Source organism: Triticum dicoccoides, chromosome 4B (assembly GCF_002162155.2).
Source record: "Triticum dicoccoides isolate Atlit2015 ecotype Zavitan chromosome 4B, WEW_v2.0, whole genome shotgun sequence".
NCBI lineage: Eukaryota > Viridiplantae > Streptophyta > Magnoliopsida > Poales > Poaceae > Triticum > Triticum dicoccoides.
In genome coordinates this window covers 94,491,214-94,514,621 of record NC_041387.1, presented here as the reverse complement: position 1 = coordinate 94,514,621, position 23,408 = coordinate 94,491,214, and the positions used below count along the sequence as shown (strand labels likewise).

The window sequence follows — 23,408 nt, the reverse complement described above, 5'->3', positions numbered from 1 at the left end:
CCTCAAATTCTAAAAGGAAAAAAAAGTTATGCCCAAATTTCTTTTTTTTGAATTTTCATTAAATCTGGTCAAACTACTTATTCAAGAAGTATTAGTGTTACTAAATAATTATTTCAGTTTTTTTGAATTTTGGTCAAATCTGGTCAAACTGTGGTCAAAATGTGCTCAAACTATAGTCAAACTATGGTCAAACTTATTATTCAAGAAATATTAGTGTTACTAAATAATTATTCAAGAATATTAGTGTTACTAAATAATTATTTCAGTTTTTTTGAATTTTGGTCAAATCTGGTCAAACTGTGGTCTGGTCAAACTATAGTCAAACTATGGTCAAACTTATTATTCAAGAAATATTAGTGTTACTAAATAATTATAGTTTTTAGAATAATAGTTTCAAACTCAAACAGTGAAATGTGTGACTTCATACTCAAGCTAAACTCCTGAGTGTTGGGGATCGTTGCAGAAATAAAAAAATTCTACGCATCACCAAGATCAATCTATAGAGTAACTAGCAACGAGAGAGAGCGGAGTGCATCTTCATGCCCTTGAAGATCGCGAGACGGAAGCGTTACAAGAACGCGGATGAACGAGTCGTACTCGTAGCGATTCAGATCGCGGTGGATTCCGATCTTAGCGCCGAACAACGGCACCTCCGTGTTCAACACATGTGCAGCCCGGTGACGTCTCCCGCGCCTTGATCCAGCAAGGAGGAGGGAGAGTTGAGGAAGAAGACTCCAACAGCAGCACGACGGCGTGGTGGTGATGGAGTGACAGTTCTCCGACAGGGCTTCGGCAAGCTCTTGCGGAGGAGGAGAGGTGTTGGGGAGGGGAGGGGCTGCGCCTTGGATGTGGTGCTGCAGCCCTCCCCTCGCCCCTCTATTTATAGGGAGAAGGGGAAAGGGGGCCGGCCCCCTCTAGATGAGATCTAGAGGGGGGCCAAGGGAAGGGGGCTTGCCCCCCAAGCAAGGGGGGCGCCCCCTTTAGGGTTTCCCCCAAACCCTAGGGGTGTGGCGCCCAGCCCTCTAAGAGGCTGGTTCCCTTCCCTCTACAGCCCATGAGGCCCTCCGGGACAGGTGGCCCCGGTACAATACCGGTATGCCCCCGAATATTTCGGTGATCGTATGAAAACTTCCCATATATAAATCTTCATCTCCGGACCATTCCGGAACTCCTCGCAACGTCCGGGATCTCATCCGGGACTCCGAACAACATTCGGTAATCACATACAAAACTTCCTTATAACCCTAGCGTCATCAAACCTTAAGTGTGTAGACCCTACGGGTTCGGGAATCACGCAGACATGACTGAGACAGCTCTCCGACCAATAACCAACAGCGGGATCTGGATACCCATGTTGGCTCCCACATGTTCCACGATGATCTCATCGGATGAACCACGATGTCGAGGATTCAAGTAATCCCGTATACAATTCCCTTTGTCAATCAGTACGTTATTGCCCGAGATTCGATCGTCGGTATCCCAATACCTCAATAAATCTCGTTCCGGCAAGTCACTTTACTCGTTCCGTAATGCATGATCCCGTGACCAACCACTTGGTCACACTAAGCTCATTATGATGATGCATTACCGAGTGGGCCCAGAGATACCTCTCCGTCATACGGAGTGACAAATCCCAGTCTCAATTCGTGCCAACCCAACAGACACTTTTGGAGATACCTGTAGAGCACCTTTATAATCACCCAGTTACGTTGTGAAGTTTGGTACCCAAAGCATTCCTACGGTATCCGGGAGTTACATAATCCCATGGTCTAAGAAAATGTTACTTGACATTAGAAAAGCTCTAGCAAACGAACTACACGATCTTGTGCTATGCTTAGGATTTGGTCTTGTCCATCACATCATTCTCCCACTGATGTGATCCCGTTATCAATGACATCCAATGTCCATAGTCAGGAAACCATGACCATTTGTTGATCAACGAGCTAGTCAACTAGAGGCTCACTAGGGACTTGTTGTGGTCTATGTATTCACACATGTATTACTGTTTCCGATCAATACAATTATAACATGAACAATAGACAATTATCATGAACAAAGAAATATAATAATAACCATTTTATTGTTGCCTCTAGGGCATATTTCCAACAGTCTCCCACTTGCACTAGAGTCAATAATCTAGTTACATTGTGATGAATCGAACACCCATAGAGTTCTGGTGTTGATCATGTTTTGCCCGTGGAAGAGGTTTAGTCAACGGATCTGCGACATTCAGATTAGTATGCACTTTACAAATATCTATGTCTTCATCTTGAACATTTTCACGAATGGAGTTGAAGCGATGCTTGATGTGTCTGGTCTTCTTGTGAAACCTGGGCTCCTTGGCAAGGGCAATAGCTCCAGTGTTGTCACAGAAGAGAGTCATCGGGCCCGACGCATTGGGAATAACTCCTACGTCAGTAATGAGCTCCTTCATCCAGATTGCTTCATGTGCTGCCTCCGAGGCTGCCATATACTCCGCTTCACATGTAGATCCCGCCACGACGCTTTGCTTGCAACTGCACCAGTTTACTGCCCCACCATTCAAAATATACACGTATCCGGTTTGTGACTTGGAGTCATCCAGATCTGTGTCGAAGCTAGCATCGACGTAACCCTTTACGACGAGCTCTTCGTCACCTCCATAAACAAGAAACATATCCTTAGTCCTTTTCAGGTACTTCAGCATATTCTTGACCGCTGTCCAGTGTTCCATGTCGGGATTACTTTGGTACCTTCCTATCAAACTTACGGCAAGGTTTACATCAGGTCTGGTACACAACATGGCATACATAATAGACCCTATGGCTGAGGCATAGGGGATGACACTCATCTTTTCTCTATCTTCTTCCGTGGTCGGGCTTTGAGCCGAGCTCAATTTCACACCTTGCAATACAGGCGAGAACCCCCTTTTGGACTGATCCATATTGAATTTCTTCAATATCTTATCAAGGTACGTACTTTGCGAAAGACCTATGAGGCGTCTCGATCTATCTGTATAGATCTTGATGCCTAATATATAAGCAGCTTCTTCAAGGTCCTTCATTGAAAAACACTTATTCAAGTAGGCCTTTATGCTTTCCAAGAGTTCTATATCATTTCCCATCAACAGTATGTCATCCACATACAATATGAGAAATGCTACAGAGCTCCCACTCACTTTCTTGTAAACGCAGACTTCTCCATAAATCTGCATAAACCCAAACACTTTGATCATTTCATCAAAGCAAATGTTCCAACTCCGAGATGCTTGCACCAGCCCATAGATGGAGCGCTGGAGCTTGCATACCTTGTTAGCATTCTTAGGATCGACAAAACCTTCCGGTTGCATCATATACAATTCTTCCTTAAGGAAGCCGTATGCCGTTTTGACGCCCATTTGCCATATCTCATAATCATAGAATGCGGCAATTGCTAACATGATTCGGACGGACTTCAGCTTTGCTACGGGTGAGAAGGTCTCATCGTAGTCAACCCCTTGAACTTGTCGATAACCCTTAGCGACAAGTTGAGCCTTATAGATGGTAACATTACGCGCCCGTCTTCTTCTTAAAGATCCATTTATTTTCTATCGCTTGCCGATCATCGGGCAAGTCTATCAAAGTCCATACTTTATTTTCATACATGGATCCTATCTCGGATTGCATGGCTTCAAGCCATTTGTTGGAATCTGGGCCCGCCATCGCTTCTTCATAGTTCAAAGGTTCAGCGTTGTCTAACAACATGATTTCTAGGACAGGGTTGCCATACCATTCTGGTGTGGAACGTGTCCTTGTGGACCTATGAAGTTCAGTAGCAAAGTGATCTGAAGTACCTTGATCATTATCATTAACTTCCTCTCTAGTCGGTGCAGGCACCACAGGAACATCTTCCTGAGCTGCGCTACTTTCCGGTTCAAGAGGCAGTACTTCATCGAGTTCTACTTTCCTCCCACTTCTTTCAAGAGAAATTCTTTCTCCAGAAAGGACCCGTTCTTGACAACGAAGATTTTGCCTTTGGATCTAAGGTAGAAGGTATACCCAATATTTTCCTTAGGGTATCCTATGAAGACGCATTTTTCCGACTTGGGTTCGAGCTTTTCAGGTTGAAGTTTCTTGACATAAGCATTGCATCCCCAAACTTTTAGAAACGACAGCTTAGGTTTCTTCCCAAACCATAATTCATACGATGTCTTCTCAAGGATTTTGACGGTGCCCTATTTAAAGTTAATGTAGCTGTCTCTAGAGCGTATCCCTAAAATGATAGCGATAAATCGGTAAGTGACATCATAGATCGCACCATATCCAATAGAGTGCGATTACGAAGTTCGGACACACCATTACGCTGAGGTGTTCTAGGCGGCGTGAGTTGTGAAACGATTCCACATTTCCTTAAGTGTGCGCCAAATTCGTGACTCAAATATTCTCCTCCACGATCTGATCGTAAGAACTTTATTTTTCTGTCACGTTGATTCTCTACCTCATTCTGAAATTCCTTGAACTTTTCAAAGGTCTCAGACTTGTGTTTCATCAAATAGACATACCCATATCTACTTAAGTCATCAGTGAGGGTGAGAACATAACGATAACCACTGCGAGTCTCAACGCTCATTGGACCGCACACATCAGTATGTATGATTTCCAATAAGTTGGTTGCTCGCTCTATTGTTCCGGAGAACGAAGTCTTGGTCATTTTGCCCATTAGGCATGGTTCGCACGTGTCAAATGATTCATAATCAAGAGACTCCAAAAGTCCATCTGCATGGAGCTTCTTCATGCGTTTTGACACCAATGTGACCAAGGCGGCAGTGTCACAAGTATGTGGAACTATCATTATCAACCTTACATCTTTTGGTATTCACACTATGAATATGTGTAACATCACGTTCGAGATTCATTAAGAATAAACCATTGACCAGTGGGGCATGACCATAAAACATATCTCTCATATAAATAGAACAACCATTATTCTTGGATTTAAATGAGTAGCCATCTCGTATTAAACGAGATCCTGATACAATGTTCATGCTCAAAGCTGGCACTAAATAACAATTATTGAGATCTAAAACTAATCCCGTAGGTAAATGTAGAGGTAGCGTGCCGACGGCGATCACATCGACTTTGGAACCATTCCCGACGCGCATCATCACCTCGTCCTTCGCCAGTCTTTGCTTATTCCGCAGCTCCTGTTTTGAGTTACAAATATGAGCAATCGCACCGGTATCAAATACCCAGGAGCTACTACGAGTACTAGTAAGGTACACATCAATAACATGTATATCACATATACCTTTGGTGTTGTCGGCCTTCTTGTCCGCGAAGTACTTGGGACAGTTCCGCTTCCAGTATCTGTTTCCCTTGCAATAAAACCACTCAGTCTCAGGTTTGGGTCCATGCTTTGGCTTCTTCCCGGCAACTAGCTTACCGGGCGCGGCAACTCCCTTGCCGTCCTTCTTGAAATTCTTCTTACCCTTGCCTTCCTTAAAACTAGTGGTTTTATTGACCATCAACACTTGATGTTCCTTTTTGATCTCCACCTCTGCTGATTTCAGCATTGAAAATACCTCAGGAATGGTTTTCACCATCCGCTGTATATTGTAGTTCATCACAAAGCTCTTGTAGCTAGGTGGGAGCGACTGGAGGATTCTGTCAATGACCGCGTCATCCGGAAGATTAACTCCCAGCTGAGATAAGCAGTTGTGCAACCCAGACATTTTGAGTATGTGCTCGCTCACAGAACCATTCTCCTCCATCTTACAACTTTAGAACTTGTCGGAGACTTCATATCTCTCGACCCGGGCATGAGCTTCGAAAACCATTTTCAGCTCTTGGAACATCTCATATGCTCTGTGCTGCTCAAAACGCTTTTGGAGCCCCGGTTCTAAGCTGTAAAGCATGCCGCACTGAACCAGGGAGTAATCATCACTACGTGACTGCCAGGCGTTCATAACGTCTTGAGTTGCTGGGAAAATGGGTGCTTCACCTAGCGGTGCATCTAGAACATATGCTTTCTTGGCAGCTATGAGGATGATCCTCAAGTTCCGGACCCAGTCCGTATAGTTGCTGCCATCGTCTTTCAGCTTGGTTTTCTCTAGGAACGTGTTGAAGTTGAGGGCAACATTAGCATGGGCCATTTGATCTACAAGACATATTGCAAAGATTTTAGACTAAGTTCATGATAATTAAGTTCATCTAATCAAATTATTTAATGAACTCCCACTCAGATAGACATCCCTCTAGTCATCTAAGTGATACATGATCCGAGTCAACTAGGTCGTGTCCAATCATCACGTGAGACTGACTAGTCATCATCGGCGAACATCTTCATGTTGATCGTATCTTCTATACGACTCATGTTCGACCTTTCGGTCTCTTGTGTTCCGAGGCCATGTCTGTACATGCTAGACTTGTCAAGTCAACCTAAGTGTTTTGCATGTGTAAATCTGGCTTACACCCGTTGTATTCAAACGTTAGAATCTATCACACCCGATCATCACGTGGTTCTTCGAAACAACGATCCTTCACAACGGTGCACAATTAGGGGGAGCACTTTCTTGAAATTTTATGAGGGGTCATCTTAATTATGCTACCGTCGTTCTAAGAAAATAAGATGTAAAACATGATAAACATCCCATGCAATCAAATAGTGACATGATATGGCCAGTATCATTTTGCTCCTTTCGATCTCCATCTTCGGGGCGCCATGATCATCATCGTCACTTGCATGACATCATGATCTCCATCATCGTGTCTTCATGAAGTTGTCTCGCCAACGATTACTTCTACTACTATGGCTAACGGTTTAGCAATAAAGTAAAGTAATTACATGGAATTATTCATTGACACGCAGGTCATACAATAAATTAAGACAACTCCTATGGCTCCTGCTGGTTGTCATACTCATCGACATGCAAGTCGTGATTCCTATTACAAGAACATGATCAATCTTATACATCACATATATATCATTCATCACATCCTTTTGGCCATATCACATCACGCGGCATATGCTGCAAAAACAAGTTAGACGTCCTCTAATTGTTGTTGCATATTTTTACGTGGCCACTATATGTTTCTAGCAAGAACGTTTCTTACCTACGCCAAAACCACAATGTGATATGCCAATTGCTATTTACCCTTCATAAGGACCCTTTTCATCGAATCCGATCTGACTAAAGTGGGAGAGACAGACACCCGCTAGCCACCTTATGCAACTAGTGCATATCAGTCGGTGGAACCTGTCTCACGTAAGCGTATGTGTAAGGTCGGTCCGGGCCGCTTCATCCCACGATGCCGCTGAAACAAGATAAAACTAGTAGTGGCAAGTAAATTGACAAAATCGACGCCCACAACAAACTTGTGTTCTACTCGTGCATAGAAACTACTCATAGACCTAGTTCATGATGCCACTGTTGGGGATCGTTGCAGAAATAAAAAAATTCTACGCATCACCAAGATCAATCTATGGAGTAACCAGCAACGAGAGAGAGGGGAGTGCATCTTCATACCCTTGAAGATTGCGAGACGGAAGCGTTACAAGAACGTGGATGAAGGAGTCGTACTCGTAGCGATTCAGATCGCGGTGGATTCCGATCTTAGCGCCGAACAACGGCACCTCCGCGTTCAACACACGTGCAGCCCGGTGACGTCTCCCGCGCCTTGATCCAGGAAGAAGGAGGGAGAGGTTGAGGAAGAAGACTCCAGCAGCAGCACGACGGCGTGGTGGTGATGGAATGACAGTTCTCCGGCAGGCTTCGCCAAGCTCTTACGCAGGAGGAGAGGTGTTGGGGAGGGGAGGGGCTGCGCATTGGATGTGGTGCTGCAGCCCTCCCCTTGCCCCTCTATTTATAGGGAGAAGGGGGAAGGGGGCCGGCCCCGTCTAGATGAAATCTAGAGGAGGGGCAAGGGGAGGGGGCTTGCCCCCCAAGCAAGGGGGGCACCCCCTTTAGGGTTTCCCCCAAACCCTAGACGCATGGGCCCTAGGGGGGTGGCGCCCAGCCCTCTAAGGGGTTGGTTCCCTTCCCTCTACAGCCCACGAGGCCTTCCGGGACTGGTGGCCCCTCCCGGTGGACCCCCGGAACCCCTCCGGTGGCCCCGGTACAATACCGGTATGCCCTCGAATATTTCCGTTGACCGTATGACAACTTCTCATATATAAATCGTCACCTCCGGACCATTCCGGAACTCCTCATGACGTCCGGGATCTCATCCGGGACTCCGAGCAACATTCGGTAATCACATACAAAACTTCCTTATAACCCTAGCGTCATCAAACCTTAAGTGTGTAGACCCTACGGGTTCGGGAATCACGCAGACATGACTGAGACAGCTCTCCGGCCAATAACCAACAGCGGGATCTGGATACCCATGTTAGCTCCCACATGTTCCACGATGATCTCATCGGATGAACCACGATGTCGAGGATTCAAGTAATCCCATATACAATTCCCTTTGTCAATCGGTACGTTACTTGCCCGAGATTCGATCGTCGGTATCCCAATACCTCAATAAATCTCGTTCCGGCAAGTCACTTTACTCGTTCCGTAATGCATGATTCCATGACCGACCACTTGGTCACACTGAGCTCATTATGATGATGCATTACCGAGTGGGCCCAGAGATACCTCTCCGTCATACGGAGTGACAAATCCCAGTCTCGATTCGTGCCAACCCAACAGACACTTTCAGAGATACCTGTAGAGCACCTTTATAGTCACCTAGTTACGTTGTGACGTTTGGTACACCCAAAGCACTCCTACGGTATCCGGGAGTTACACAATGTCATGGTCTAAGGAAATGATACTTGACATTAGAAAAGCTCTAGCAAACGAACTACACGATCTTGTGCTATGCTTAGGATTGGGTCAAGCTTAGGATTGGGTCTTGACTGCCTCCTCCGCAGCTGTTCTCCGACACGTCATCGCCCGGCTCACCGGCGAGTTCGCCATGAAGGACCTTGGCGCTCTCCATTTCTTCCTTGGCATCCACGTGACACGCACTGCTGCCGGCTTCTTCCTCTGCCAATAGTAGTACGCCGAGGAACTTCTCGAGCGCACCAGCATGGACAGTTGTCGCCCCTCTCCGACACCCATCGACACCAAGGCCAAGCTGCTCGCCTCCGACGGGCCCTGCGTCGACGACCCCTCTGCCTACCGCAGCATTGCGGGAGGGTTGCAGTACCTCACCATCATGCGCCGAAGCTCGCCTACGACGTTCAGCAGGTCTGCATGCACATCCATGACCTGCGCGAGTGCCATCTCGCTCGGGTCAAGCGCGTGTTCCGGTACGTGTGTGGCACGGCGTCGCTCCACCTTCGTGCCTCGCCCACGCTGGACCTCCGTGCCTACACCGATGCCGGCTGGGCGGGTTGCTCGGACACGCGCAGCTCCATGTCGGGCTTTTGCGTCTACCCCGGCGACACTCTCGTCTCTTGGTCCTCCAAGCCTCATGTGTCGTATCCCGTTCCAGCGCGGTGGCTGAGTACCACGGTGTCGTATCCCGTTCTAGGGCGGTGGCCGCGTACCGCGGTGTCGCGAACACCGTCATGGAGTGCGTCTGGCTGCGGAAACTACTCGGCGAGCTCCTCCTGCCCGTGCACAAGGCCACACTGGTGTACTGCGACAACGTGTCGGCGGTGTACCTCTCGGCCAATCCAGTTCATCATCGCCGAGCCAAACACGTCGAGCTCGACGTCCATTTCGTGCGTGAGCATGTGGCGCTTGGTGAGTTCCGCGTTCTTCATATCCCCACATGGCAGCAGCTCGCTGACATCATGACGAAAGGCTTGCCCGGGAACATTTTTTCCTGAGTTCAGGTCCGGTCTTTGCGTCACCGGCGACAACGTTACGGCTGCGCCGGGGGGGAGGGGGGGGGGGGCATAATCAAAATCAAAGTGCGGTTGAGTTGTCCCCCTAATCCCTCTGTTCATCACTGCCACTATTTGGTACTGTCGCTGTTGCTCTTAGTGGTGGTGGTACTGCCAATAAGTTTGTATATATCGTATTGCATAACATAGAAGTCGAATTTGGCAGGGTGTTCATTTGCGATTTCAACTCAAACCCTGGGTTTAATTTGTATTCCTAAAAAAGGAAAGACAAACTCAAACCGTGGACCGGTACTTGTTTCGTTACTGGTTTTACCAGCATGGTTGGACCTAACGGAAAAAGGTGGACTCCTCCAGCATTCACTGTTTGCCACAGTTTGCGTTCAAACTGACTTTGAACACTGCTAACAGCAAGCGAAAACAAATCCTCTGTGTTTCTGGTTTTGAACTTCACATTAAGTTTTTTATTCAAGCGAAAACAAAACGTCATCCCTGCAAAACAAAGAACTGGTAGAAAATATAGGTTAACAGAAAATGAGGAAGGAAATAGCCGATAGATAGATATATTGGTTTTCGAGATACATGATCATTTAAAATAGCTTTGTTTTTGTTTTTGCGATGAGTTACAAAAGCTGTTTGAACCTTGTACATTGTCCTGATACATGTTAAACTCTCTACCATCAATTTTAGCTCAGTTGTAGCTTTGCTAAAGAAAGAATGCATATAAGCTGGTTAATGTGGAATCTATATAATTATAATACTTTATTCATGCTCGACATGCAAAAATTAACATGCCCAAAATTATAGGATGATTTAGTATTGGTTTTACATTATTTATGGAAGAAAACTACTATTGGTATTTATCATAATTACCAAAACAAAGATTTTTTTCCTTATGTCCCCAAAGTGACCTACAGAAAATGACATCTCAGTGATTTTACCATGCATGCACTGTTGCTTCTTATAAACTTGAGAAAAAAAGTTATACACGATTAATATGTTGCCCATATGTGCACAAGTCACTTAGCTAGTTACTAATAAAACTTTAAGCAAATTTCTCCATATTTTTTCTCCTTGTCACTCCTATAAAATTACATGGTAACATAACCTATTTTTCTTCCCAACATTGAACACCTATTACACTATGCACATTAATTTGATCATATAAAAAATTGAGCTTAAACTTTTCTTGGTGCTATCAGGATTTCTCATTCCCGGGGTTATCAAGTTTCTTGTTGGATCGAACTATGTCAGGTAATCCCTTTACATTTCCATTCCAATATGGCATTACTTCTCCAAGAAAACTATAAAGATAAAGAGTTTAACGGTTTAGAAAATATAGGTCATTAAACACAATGTGCATAATATAAACCACATGCGTAGTACATGTACAGATGTGTATCATGACCACTGACCTAATGCCAACGACATGATATACATACTATGTATTGTGTCAATGCCTTATCTATAAGGCTGGGTGCGAGCCTTTGTCGGTATTGTGTCAATGCCTGGCGGTGCACCACCTAGGACTCGTCAAGTCCAGAATTATGATCAATGTGAACAGCACTATGATCAATTAAGTGAGGCAACAATGATAGTTTGTTTTACTTTAAGGGAACGATAGGGCCTCTTTGATATGAAGGATTTTCATAAAAATCATAGCCGACATATCATCATAGTTACACTTAGACAGATCTCAGACCAAAAACATTTTAAAGTGTTCATACTAATTATTAGTTTAACTAAACAATTAATGTTATGTTTGATGTTATCACCAGAATATCAATGCTAGTACAATGCAATGGATACACATGAGTAGAACCCTATAAAAGATCATTGTCCATGAAAATATCTTCGTACCATCTTATGTAGACAATTAGTACTACCGGAAACATTAAAAAATCATAACCAACATATCATCTATTGTACCCGTGGTGCTCATGCAGAGGGGAGCTGGTGCTCGAGAAACCATGGTCACGGCAGGGCATGACCTCCGGGGATGGTCGGGGCACGGCCTCCAGGGATGTGCGCTGCAAGGGAGGAGGCGGGGAAGCGTGGGGTCCCTACTGGTAGTGGGCGCTGCTCCTGGTGGAAGTGACGATGCATGACACACCAGGTGACAACGGGTGGTGTGGTGTGGTGTGGTAGGAGTTGGCCAGCCGAGGTAGCTTGCGCCGCCGCCGCCACATGGGAGGAAGTGTCGGCCGTGGGATGGAAGAAGACTGGGTGGATGCACGTCGGGAGATGAAGGTGGGTGGAGTGGGGTTCTTTTTAGGCTGTTGCGGTTCAGTTCAGGCGGGGTAGGGGTTCGGTTAGGTGTTTTTAGCATTGCCTTTGATGTATAGAATAAAAGTTTTTGATGCATGGAATACGATCATAAGAGATCCCTATAGAATTATGTGGAAAGTCGTATGTACGGCTTGGAGGGAGATCTTTCCTATCTTTCGAGATCCACCCTCCAATATGGGGTCAAAAAGCGAAAAAAATAAGTGATTTTAGCCCTTATAAAAAGAAATGGATTCTTGAACCTCATAAGAGCATCTCCAATAGGTGATGTAAAATAAGGCACCGAGTTGTGGTTCGAGTAAAATTTACATCACCTAAAAGTGCTTTTTTACATCACCAAAAATCTCCAACTCCAACTCAAATATATGATGTAAAATAAGGCACTAGTGCTCCAATAGGTGATGTAAAACAGGGGAGCCGCGCCTGCCTTCGTCATCTTCGCCCGGGATGAAGCTGCGGCGTGCTCGCACTGTGGCCGCTTCGAGCCACCATCATGTGGCTGTTGGGGAACGTAGTAATTTCAAAAAAATTCCTACGCACACGCAAGATCATGGTGATGCATAGCAACGAGAGGGGAGAGTGTTGTCCACGTACCCTCGTAGACCGTAAGCGGAAGCGTTATGACAACGCGGTTGATGTAGTCGTACGTCTTCACGATCCGACCGATCCAAGCACCGAACGTACGGCACCTCCGAGTTCAGCACACGTTCAACTCGATGACGATCCCCGGACTTCGATCCAGCAGGGTGTCGGGGATGAGTTTCGTCAGCACGACGGCGTGGTGACGATGATGATGTTCTACCGACGCAGGGCTTCACCTAAGCACCGCAACGATATGACCGAGGTGGAATATGGTGGAGGGGGGCACCGCACACGGCTAAGGAACGATCACGAAGATCAACTTGTGTGTCTAGAGGTGCCCCCCTGCCCCCGTATATAAAGGAGGGAGGGGGGAGGTGCGGCCGGCCCCCTAGGGGTGCGCCTGGAGGAGTCCTACTCCCACCGGGAGTAGGACTCCCCCCTCTTGCCTTGGTGGAGAAGGAAAGGGGGGAGGGGAAAGAGGAAAGGGGGGCGCCCCCCCCCCTTCCTTGTCCTATTCGGACTAGGGGGAGGGGGCGCGCGGCCTGCCCTGGCCGGCCCTCCTCTTCTCCCTCATGGCCCATGTAGGCCCAATAACCCCGGGGGGGGGGTTCCGGTAACCCCCCGGAACTCCGGAAAAATCCCGGTTTCTCCCGGAACGATTCCGATATCCAAATATAGGCTTCCAATATATCAATCTTTATGTCTCGACCATTTCGAGACTCCTCGTCATGTCCGGGATCACATTCGGGACTCCAAACAACCTTCGGTACATCAAAACATATAAACTCATAATAAAACTGTCATCGTAACGTTAAGCGTGCGGACCCTACGGGTTCGAGAACTATGTAGACATGACCTAGAACTATTCTCGGTCAATAACCAATAGCGGAACCTGGATGCTCATATTGGCTCCTACATATTCTACGAAGATCTTTATCGGTCAAACCGCATAACAACATACGTTGTTCCCTTTGTCATCGGCATGTTACTTGCCCGAGATTCGATCGTCGGTATCTAATACCTAGTTCAATCTCGTTACCGGCAAGTCTCTTTACTCGTTACGTAATGCATCATTCCGTAACTAACTCATTAGCTACATTGCTTGCAAGGCTTATAGTGATGTGCATTACCGAGAGGGCCCAGAGATACCTCTCCGACAATCGGAGTGACAAAACCTAATCTCGAAATACGCCAACCCAACATGTACCTTTGGAGACACCTGTAGAGCTCCTTTATAATCACCCAGTTACGTTGTGACGTTTGGTAGCACACAAAGTGTTCCTCCGGTAAACGGGAGTTGCATAATCTCATAGTTACAGGAACATGTATATGTCATGAAGAAAGCAATAACAACATACTAAACGATCAAGTGCTAGGCTAATGAAATGGGTCATGTCAATCACATCATTCTCCTAATGATGTGATCTCTTTAATCAAATGACAACACATGTCTATGGTTAGGAAACATAACCATCTTTGATTAATGAGCTAGTCAAGTAGAGGCATACTAGTGACGTTATGTTTGTCTATGTATTCACACATGTATCATGTTTCCGGTTAATACAATTCTAGCATGAATAATAAACATTTATCATGATATGAGGAAATAAATAATAACTTTATTATTGCCTCTAGGGCATATTTCCTTCAGTGGCTTGCCTGTCGGAGCCTTCTTTCTCGCCAGCAATTCCATTCCGGCGGTGTCCGCTGGACGTGGGGCTGCAAATCCGCCGCGGTGATTTGGGGGAGGCATCGTGGTTGTTAGAATAAATTTGAGGCATACCGTCGATCATCCGAGGACCAAGCAATCACACGAGGCACGACACCGAGATTTGTTAACGAGGTTCACTGATATGGCTACATCCCCGAGGCATGACTATGGGCGCTCCTCCCCATGACACCGCTACAATACCGCACACCGGTCGCCCTGGACACCGGCACATGCCGCCGGCTTCCCCTGCGTTCCGGTGCTATTATGTTGGCATATGTTACATTGTGTGTCTACCCCGCTATATATGAGAGGCCTAGGATACAAGTGTCCCACTAGGACACGACTCCATATCATATCTAAACACAATACAACTACAAGTCCAACTGTAACCTACCTTGTACACAATATTCGACACAACTCTAACAAACTCCACCTTGGCAAATATTCTCCACCACCTTGAATTCGTGCATGTGTCAAACTTCCATGTACATTGGACTTGAGCTTATCCATGAGCACCGCTGCTACTCCAAAGACTCCACATGACTCCACCTGCAATTTGTAGTCCCTTCTTTTCTTGACCACAGTCAACACTCGAGCGAAATTAAGTTCCACGTTACTCTAGTTTGCGCTCCCAACTTCCAGAGTATCAGTCCAACGCCATCACACACTGATCACTGATTTGCGTGAAAGTGAACAACTCACATATTGGGTGTCACACATAAGAGTTACCTGAACTCAACATCACCGCTCCTTTCTTAACCGCCTGTCTGAAATTTGAAGGAATTTCACCATTGCTTGTAGTCATCCCAAGTCAAATTCGCAGTTGTCTCACCACATGTATGACCATCAGAGCCCTGGCCCGTCTCCATGTCCCGTGCATACCGCGCGCCTCGCCGCTATTACCGTGTCGAGCCTCCGCTGTCCTAGTCGAGTCTCAAGGGTCGCGAACCCGCACCACTCAACCCCCACTGTAGAGTACCACCGATCATCACCGACTGATGACGAGTTTCACGCTTCCATCACACCACTGGACTCCAGTCCGAATTGCGTGTCACTCGCTTTTTTCCCCTTTGCTGAATAGGCTTCGATTCCTTGGATCCTTACACCGTAGCCCCTCAATCCAGCTCCACCTTCAACATGACTCCATGGTAGATGATCAGTCCACCCACACGCCCCATTGACTTCAAGCTCTCATGTGCACCCCCGCGCCATAGTCTTGTCGAAGCCACACAAGCTCTCGGGGCCTGCGCCACGTGTTTCCACGCCCCAGAAGTCGGTCACCATCAGCATCACGCTCCTATGTCGTTGTCACCGATCCCACCACCGTATTCTGTTCCAACCAACTTGCATCGATCCCATCAGACTGCCCAGTCCGACCCAGCCAAACTCGTTCGACTGTATGACACGCTCAAGGCTCCCAAATCGTCTTCCACGAAATTTTCATCCATCACATGATAATTCTATCTTAACTGACATGACTTCCCGCAACGCCTTCAAGCATCCGTGTTGCGCCAACAAAAAAATTTCCACCCTTGTCTACCATGACCCAAGGTTTTCAGTTCCGTTGAACTTCTCCACCTCAAACCTGATGCCCGATGACGTCATGATTCTTTGTATGGCTGACGCTGTGAAAAATTATCCGAGTTTTCCTCTCACGTGATGCCCAAGTACACACCAAATCTGTGCTACTAGCAAATTGCAACCAAAAACAACTTCTGGTCTTCACGTGTGTAGCTCCCTGGCTCAACAGCTGATGCAACAGACGCGAATCGCTAGATGGACTTTTTTCGCCTGCCGATTGATCTGCCTGCCAATATCCGTGTCACGTGGAGACTCGGTCTTCCTTTTTTTTGGTCCAAACAAATCTCTTGTGTCGACGCTGCCACACGCACCAGCTAGCCCTGCTGCGCCGGCCCACACCGTGCGTCGCTTGCCTTGGCTTTAGCCGCGCTGCCTGTACGTTCGCCCGATGGATCGCAATCAATCGCTGTACGTCTGCCGCCATGCTTTCGCCTCATATAGAGTAATTGACAAAAAACTACCACATTTCACGTAACCGTCCCACAAAACTAGCACATTTTGAAAAGTGACCAAAAAACTCCATATTAGTACTAATTTTGTGACAAAAAACTACCAAGTTGAGTTGATGACCATTTTTATGATTTTAAACCTGTTTATGACATGCGGGGCCCGCGTGTCAGAGCTGATGTGGCGGAAAAGTCAACTCCGTTTATTTCGACAGTTAGATTGACCGTTATTACAGGTGGGTCCCACATGTCAGCATCTACCTTCTTCTTCCTCATCCTCTTTCTCTCTTAGGCATTTCAACGAACACCTCGTGTTCGTACCCGCGTGGTGGAACAGAGCTCGGCTTCGTCGGGTTCTTGGCCGCCTCCAACGCCTGGTAGTGCGTGGCCGCCTCGATGGAGGAGGAAGGCCTGGCGTCGGCCACGGGCTCGCCCCTCCTCCTGCTCCGGGCGGCGGCGGCGACAGGTCCGGCAGGCTCTTGGCCGACCGCTTGCTCCCGAACCACCCCGCCAGCTTCAGCCAGTTGTCCCCGGCGCCTTGGACCAGCCGGTGGATGCCCAGGTCGGCCAGCAGCGGCTCCATGTCCGCGTCCAGGAGGATGTTGCTGGGCCTCACGTTGCCGTGCACACACTTCTTGTTGTGGAGGTATGCCAGGCATCTCGCCACGCCGCGCGCGATGCGCAGCCGCGCGCTCCACTCGAGGTTCATCGGCGGCGTCCCCGGCTCCAGCAGCGAACATGGCGCGACGCCGGAGCTGGACGCGTCGTGGACGCCGGCCGTTGAGAAGAGGACGAGGAGGAGGGCGCGGAGCATAGGAGAGGAGGTGCCCATGGGCGACGCAGGCGAGCACTTGCCTGAGGGCGCCGGAGCCGGCTTCTTTCGCGCGGAGGAGGAGGTCCTTGGCATGGACGGACCAGTCCGGCGACGGGCTGTGTGGATGCGACGTCGGAGGAGCCCGACCACATGCGTGCTAAATGATGCACATGAACTGTTTGTTAAAATGTCAGACAGGGAAAGAGGAGGAAGAAGAAGAACGACATGTGGGCCCCACCCATCATAACGGTCAACATGACAATCAAATAAACGGAGTTGACTATTTCCGCCACGTCAGCCCTGACAAACGGGCCCCTCCTGTCATAAACCTATTTAAATCGTCTAAAATGGCCATTTTATGAAAGTGGTAGTTTTTTGTCATAAAATTAGTAATAATCTGGAGTTTTCGGTCACTTTTAAAATGTGGTCGTTCTGTGGGACGGTGACGTGAAATGTGGTAGTTTTTTGTCAAATACACCCTCATATATCCGCATCTCGTTCAGATTACTGCTCGAAGATCACAGCACGACCAATCCTGCCTCGATGGTAACTCGCCGATGATATTCATCCCGATTACAATCGCTTCCCGCAGATTTATGTCGATGTATCTTCTTCCTCTAAGATCAACTTTCCACGGCCTTCAAAACAACCTAGCTCATGATACCACTTGTTAGAATAAATCCGAGGCATACCGTCGATCATCCGAGGACCAAGCAATCACACGAGGCACGACACCGAGATTTGTTAACGAGGTTCACCGATATGGCTACATCCCCGGGGCATGACTATGGGCGCTCCTCCCCATGACACCGCTACAATACCGCACACCGGTCGCCCTGGACACCGGCACATGCCGCCGGCTTGCGTTCCGGTGCTATTATGTTGGCATAGGTTACATTGTGTGTCTACCCCCGCTATATATGAGAGGCCTAGGATACAAGTGTCCCACTAGGACACGACTCCATATCATATCTAAACACAATACAACTACAAGTCCAACTATAACCTACCTTGTACACAATATTCGACACAACTCTAATAGTGGCGGCTGGACCGGCGGCAGGCACGGAGATGGCCATGGCAAGGTGTGCTAGTGTGGCATTGGCAGCAGCGGGGTCGGAGGAGGCGTCCATGGGCGGGAAGGTGGGCGCGCGGGAAGCGGCAGACGGGAGGCGGGAAGGTGGGCGTGCGACAGTTGGTGTTGCGTGCGCGACTGCTTACGTTTTGCTCGAGTGGCCCAAGTGATGCAAATTTGCATCACTTGGTGGCCTATTTTACATTGTGCCCATGCATCTACATCATCTATTGGTCCCTGGTGATGTAACATCTATATCATCTATGGAGATGTTCTAAGGGTTCTTATAGAATAGATCTTATAGGATAAGATCTTTTATGTGTCTGGGTGTTTATATGTATGCAAAATAAAGGTCTATCCTTTGTAAATATATCATCTTTTAAAGTGTTATGTATTATTCAATGAATGGGGGTAAACAAGAGCAGTTTTTAACATGATTCCTCTAACCTCCTTTTTTCACATGAGAGGTAAGAGTGTATTATAATAAATGTGAGCCATTGATTCCCTCACATTTGTGAGGGCCACCGTGCTAGTTAGGGCAGAATCACCTTTCAACTAGGGTAATGTAGATGACTTTAGGAGCTTAGTGTCAAAACTTAAACAACAGCAAATACTTATAAGTCTCTTCAATAAATAGATTGACACATTGTGATATATAGATAAAAGGTGGCCATGGAGAATATTCATGTTCATATATGGCAGGATGGGCTAAGCTTGAAGAAATTTGATCTTCTACCACATCCACTTAACATGCTTTGTGTATTTGTTTTCCAGAACAAATATCCGAGGTGGTACTTCTTGCTGTGTCGAAGATTGATGGCATTTTACTAGAAGAAGCCACCAAAATAATCATAGATAAGCTTTCTGAAAAAGTTACTAATATGAAGGAACTGCCGGTAAAGGTTGAGTTAATAAAGAAGCAACTGACCATGATGGGCAATGTTATAAGGCAGATAGACACGGTATACCTCACGGACAACGTTGTCAAGAGTTGGATTGGGGATGTCCGCAGGGTGGCCTATCAAGTTGAAGATGTAATGGATAAGTACTCGTACCACCTTGGTCAACTTGAGAAAGAAGGGTTCCTGAGGAAATTCTTCATCAAAGGAACACATTATGCCAGAGTTTTCAGTGAAATTACAGATGAGGTAGTTGAGGTAGAGGAGGAGATTCAACTAGTTATAAAGATGAAAGAGTGGTTGCAGCCCTCCCAGCTTGTCCCTAACCCACTTACTGAGATGGAAAGGCAGCGGTCCCAAGACAGCTTCCCAGAATTTGTCAAAGATGGAGATCTAGTAGGAACTGAAAACAACAGGATATGGCTGACCAGATTGCTGTACTCCGAAGAGCAAGAAAACACTGTGATAACAGTATCGGGCATGGGTGGGTTGGGAAAATCTACCCTTGTTTCAAATGTTTATGAACGTGAAAAGATCAACTTCCCTGCACATGCATGGATCGTTGTGTCACAAGTTTACATTGTTGATGCCCTGTTGAGGGAGCTACTATGGAAGATCGGATATACCGAACAACCATTGTCAGCAGGTATTGACAAAATGGATGTGCATGACTTGAAGAAGGAAATACAGCAGAGACTTCAAAACAGAAAGTATTTGATTGTACTGGATGATGTCTGGGAGCAAGATATATACTTCCAGATACATGATGCTCTCCATGATCTCCCAGGCAGTCGGATTATCATTACGACACGGAAGGATCATGTCGCCGGAATTTCTTCTCCCACCCGTCACCTTGAGCTTGAGCCATTGAGCCAGTCTGATGCATTTGACCTCTTCTGCAGAAGGGCTTTTTACAACCGGGAGGGGCACATATGCCCCAAGGATTTTGAGATGATAGCTACTTCTATAGTTGACAGGTGCCGTAGCCTACCTCTAGCAATTGTTACCATTGGTGGCATGTTGTCTTCAAGACAACGGTTAGACATTTGGACTCAAAAATACAATCAACTTCGAAGCGAGTTGTCAAACAATGATCATATCCGAGCAATTTTAGATCTGAGCTACCATGATCTTCCATACAACCTCAGACTCTGCTTCTTGTACTGTTGTCTCTTTCCTGAAGACTACCACATGTCACGTGAAAGCCTTGTGCGACTGTGGGTTGCAGAAGGCTTTGTGCGGAGTAAAGATAAAAAAACACCGGAGATGGTGGCTGAGAGCCATCTCATGGAACTGATCCACTGCAATATGCTTCAAGTCGTGGAGTATGATGAGCTTGGCAGGGTTAATACTTGTAAGATGCATGATATTGTGCGTGAACTAGCTATTTCTGTTGCTAAAGAAGAGAGATTTGCTTCAGCAGATGATTACGCCACAATGATATTGGTACAGCAGGATAAGGATGTTCGTCGTCTGTCATTATGTGGATGGAAAGACCACAGAGCAGTGAAAATTAAACTTCCACATCTCCGAACAGTACTGTCACTCGGAGGAACTGCGTCCTCCCCTGGCATGTTGTCATCAATTTTGTCTGAGTCTATCTATCTTACAGTTCTCGAGCTTCAAGACTCTGAAGTCACTGAAGTGCCAGCATCCATAGGGCGTTTGTTCCATCTACGTTACATTGGCTTACGAGGCACCAAGGTCAAATCACTCCCCAATTCTATCGAGAATCTGTCTAACCTCCACACTCTGGACATCAAGCAAACCCAAATAGAGAAGCTACCACGAGGGGTTGTGATGATCAAGAAGCTGCGGCACCTTTTAGCCGATAGATATGCTGATGAGAAGCAGACAGAGTTCCGGTACTTTATTGGAGTGCAAGCACCTAAAGGGCTGTCCAACTTGGAAGAACTGCAAACTCTCGAGACTGTGCAGTCCAGTTTTGAGTTGGCCGAGCAGCTGAAGAAGCTGGTGCAACTAAGCAGTTTGTGGATTGATGACATTAGTGCTGACGACTGTGCAAATCTTTTTGCTACCCTGTCAACTATGCCACTTCTTTCGAGCTTGCTTCTTTCTGCAAGGGATGAGAATGAGGTTCTTTGCTTCGAGGCTCTCAAACCAAGGTCTACATATCTGCACAGGTTGATTACCAGAGGACAATGGGCCAAGGGAACACTAAATTGCCAGATCTTTTTCAGCCATGGGAAAAACCTCAAGTATCTAGCTATAAGCTGGTGTCACCTTGTGGAAGATCCACTGGGGATGCTGGCACCGCACATGCCAAACCTCACATATCTTAGACTGAACAACATGTACAGTGCAAAAACTTTGGTTCTGTCTAAAGACTCCTTTCCCAACCTGAAGACGCTAGTCTTAAAGCACATGCATGATGTCAGTGAGCTAAAAATCATTGATGGCGCTCTTCCCTGCATTGATGGTTTGTACATTGTGTCGCTGTCCAAGCTTGATAAAGTCCCTCAAGGCATTGAATCCCTTCGCTCCCTTAAGAAGCTCTGGCTGCTGAGCTTGCACAAGGATTTCAGAACTCAATGGGACACTGAAGGGATGCATCTGAAGATGGTACATGTTCCAGAGGTTCGTGTGTAGATGCGGCTCACCGGTTCTTTCTGCAGTGCCGTTCTTGGATGGTCCATCCAGTGCAACTGCATCATAATTATTATCATTACAATAAGTTTGCGATTATCAACATCACCTGCAGAATTTGGTCGGTACATCTATACTGTAAGATACTTATTCCTCAAACATCAGTTGGTGTCCAATTGCCTTCCGGAGGCATCTGTACCGTATGTTTTTCTTTGCTGGTAGTATTAATTTCATGTAACGGAATCTATTATTTGTAACCAAAGTCTTCTGTAAGTAATCCTGTCAAACATTTCATTTTATATCTTGATACATTTTGATCTATGTCACTATATCACCCCATGATCTGATTCGTCAAGAGGTATATACATGGGTAAACTGTCTTTACAGTAGCTAGTCTGGGTATTTTTCCTGCTGTTTAGGTCTCCAAATTTCAGATCAATAATATCTTTATTTTTTTTTCATTTTCCTTTCTTTTCAGTAGCACTTTGCTGGGCTTCACAGTTATTTTGGCCCCTTAATTCACCGGAGCTAAATTAGTAGTATCACCTTGGTCCGTCTGATTTTTTTTTTTAGAAAAGGAGGATGACCCCTGGCCTCTGCATCTGGGCGATGCATACGGCCACTTTATTAATTATTCTCATAAGACCTTACAAAATCATACAACAGTAAGACTGAAGCCACCGTCTAAGCAACAACTGTCGCTACACCTATCCAATTGATGAAGGGGCGCTGATAGTCTGGGCCTAATACCAAACAGACATCGCAGCCAAACCTAAACATTTAAGACCTGAGGTCCCAACCAGGACGCCTGCCTGGTATGGGGCACCTACTAGTCCGGCGCACTCCTCAACCAGGACGCCTGCCGGGTATGGGGCCGCCGCAGCCACCTGCCACGAGTCCATCTTCAGAGCTGTACTGTTGCATCTACCGTGCCAGGTCTCTCTGCCATCGACGCCACCACGACGCCAGACAACATCGTCCTCCTGTGCGAGTCCATCCTCCCACATCGAACTCCGAATCTACACTGCGCCACGCCGTCCAGATCCGTCTGATATGCGCATGTTATTATCGAGAACCATTTGTACCATCAACATCATCAAACAAATCATGTTTCATCAACTTGCACTAGTACAAATCTGCAGACGTTTCACATCCCTGTAGGTCGTCTGCAAATTTGAAGACGGACCAGAACGGTACCCTGCTGCTACCAGCTAATGGCTAGTTCGCAATCATCTACAGTTGTCTGCAGAGGCACTGTCATGATCACTGCACCATGCATCTTGTTATTTGGAAGAAATCATTAGCTGTTGTGTTATGTATGGATTTGTATATTGCAAATGTGTCATGCTTTGCATTTTATTCAATTAGGTTCTCAAACATTGGCTTTGATGCCATCAAGAAGACTACTCTCGGTTCTGTTGGTTCTGTTGTTTTGCAGTTTGATTTTCCTGTAGGAACATGGCTGTCTTGCTAATGAATTGCTAGCCAATAATGTTATTCCTTGGTTCATCTTCATACTGCAGTATCGTGCAGTGCAGAAATCAGCATTTAATTATGATCTCCTAGTGTTTTGTTCTATCAAAACTTCTGTTAAAACTGGAAGGAGTGT

General features: G+C 46.5%; 1 pseudogene; it reads left to right on the top strand.

Moving 5' to 3' along the window:
• Positions 1–22,128, top strand: part of LOC119295223 — a 32,764-nt pseudogene extending 10,636 nt beyond the window's left edge.
• The last annotated feature ends 1,280 nt before the right edge of the window (positions 22,129–23,408 follow it).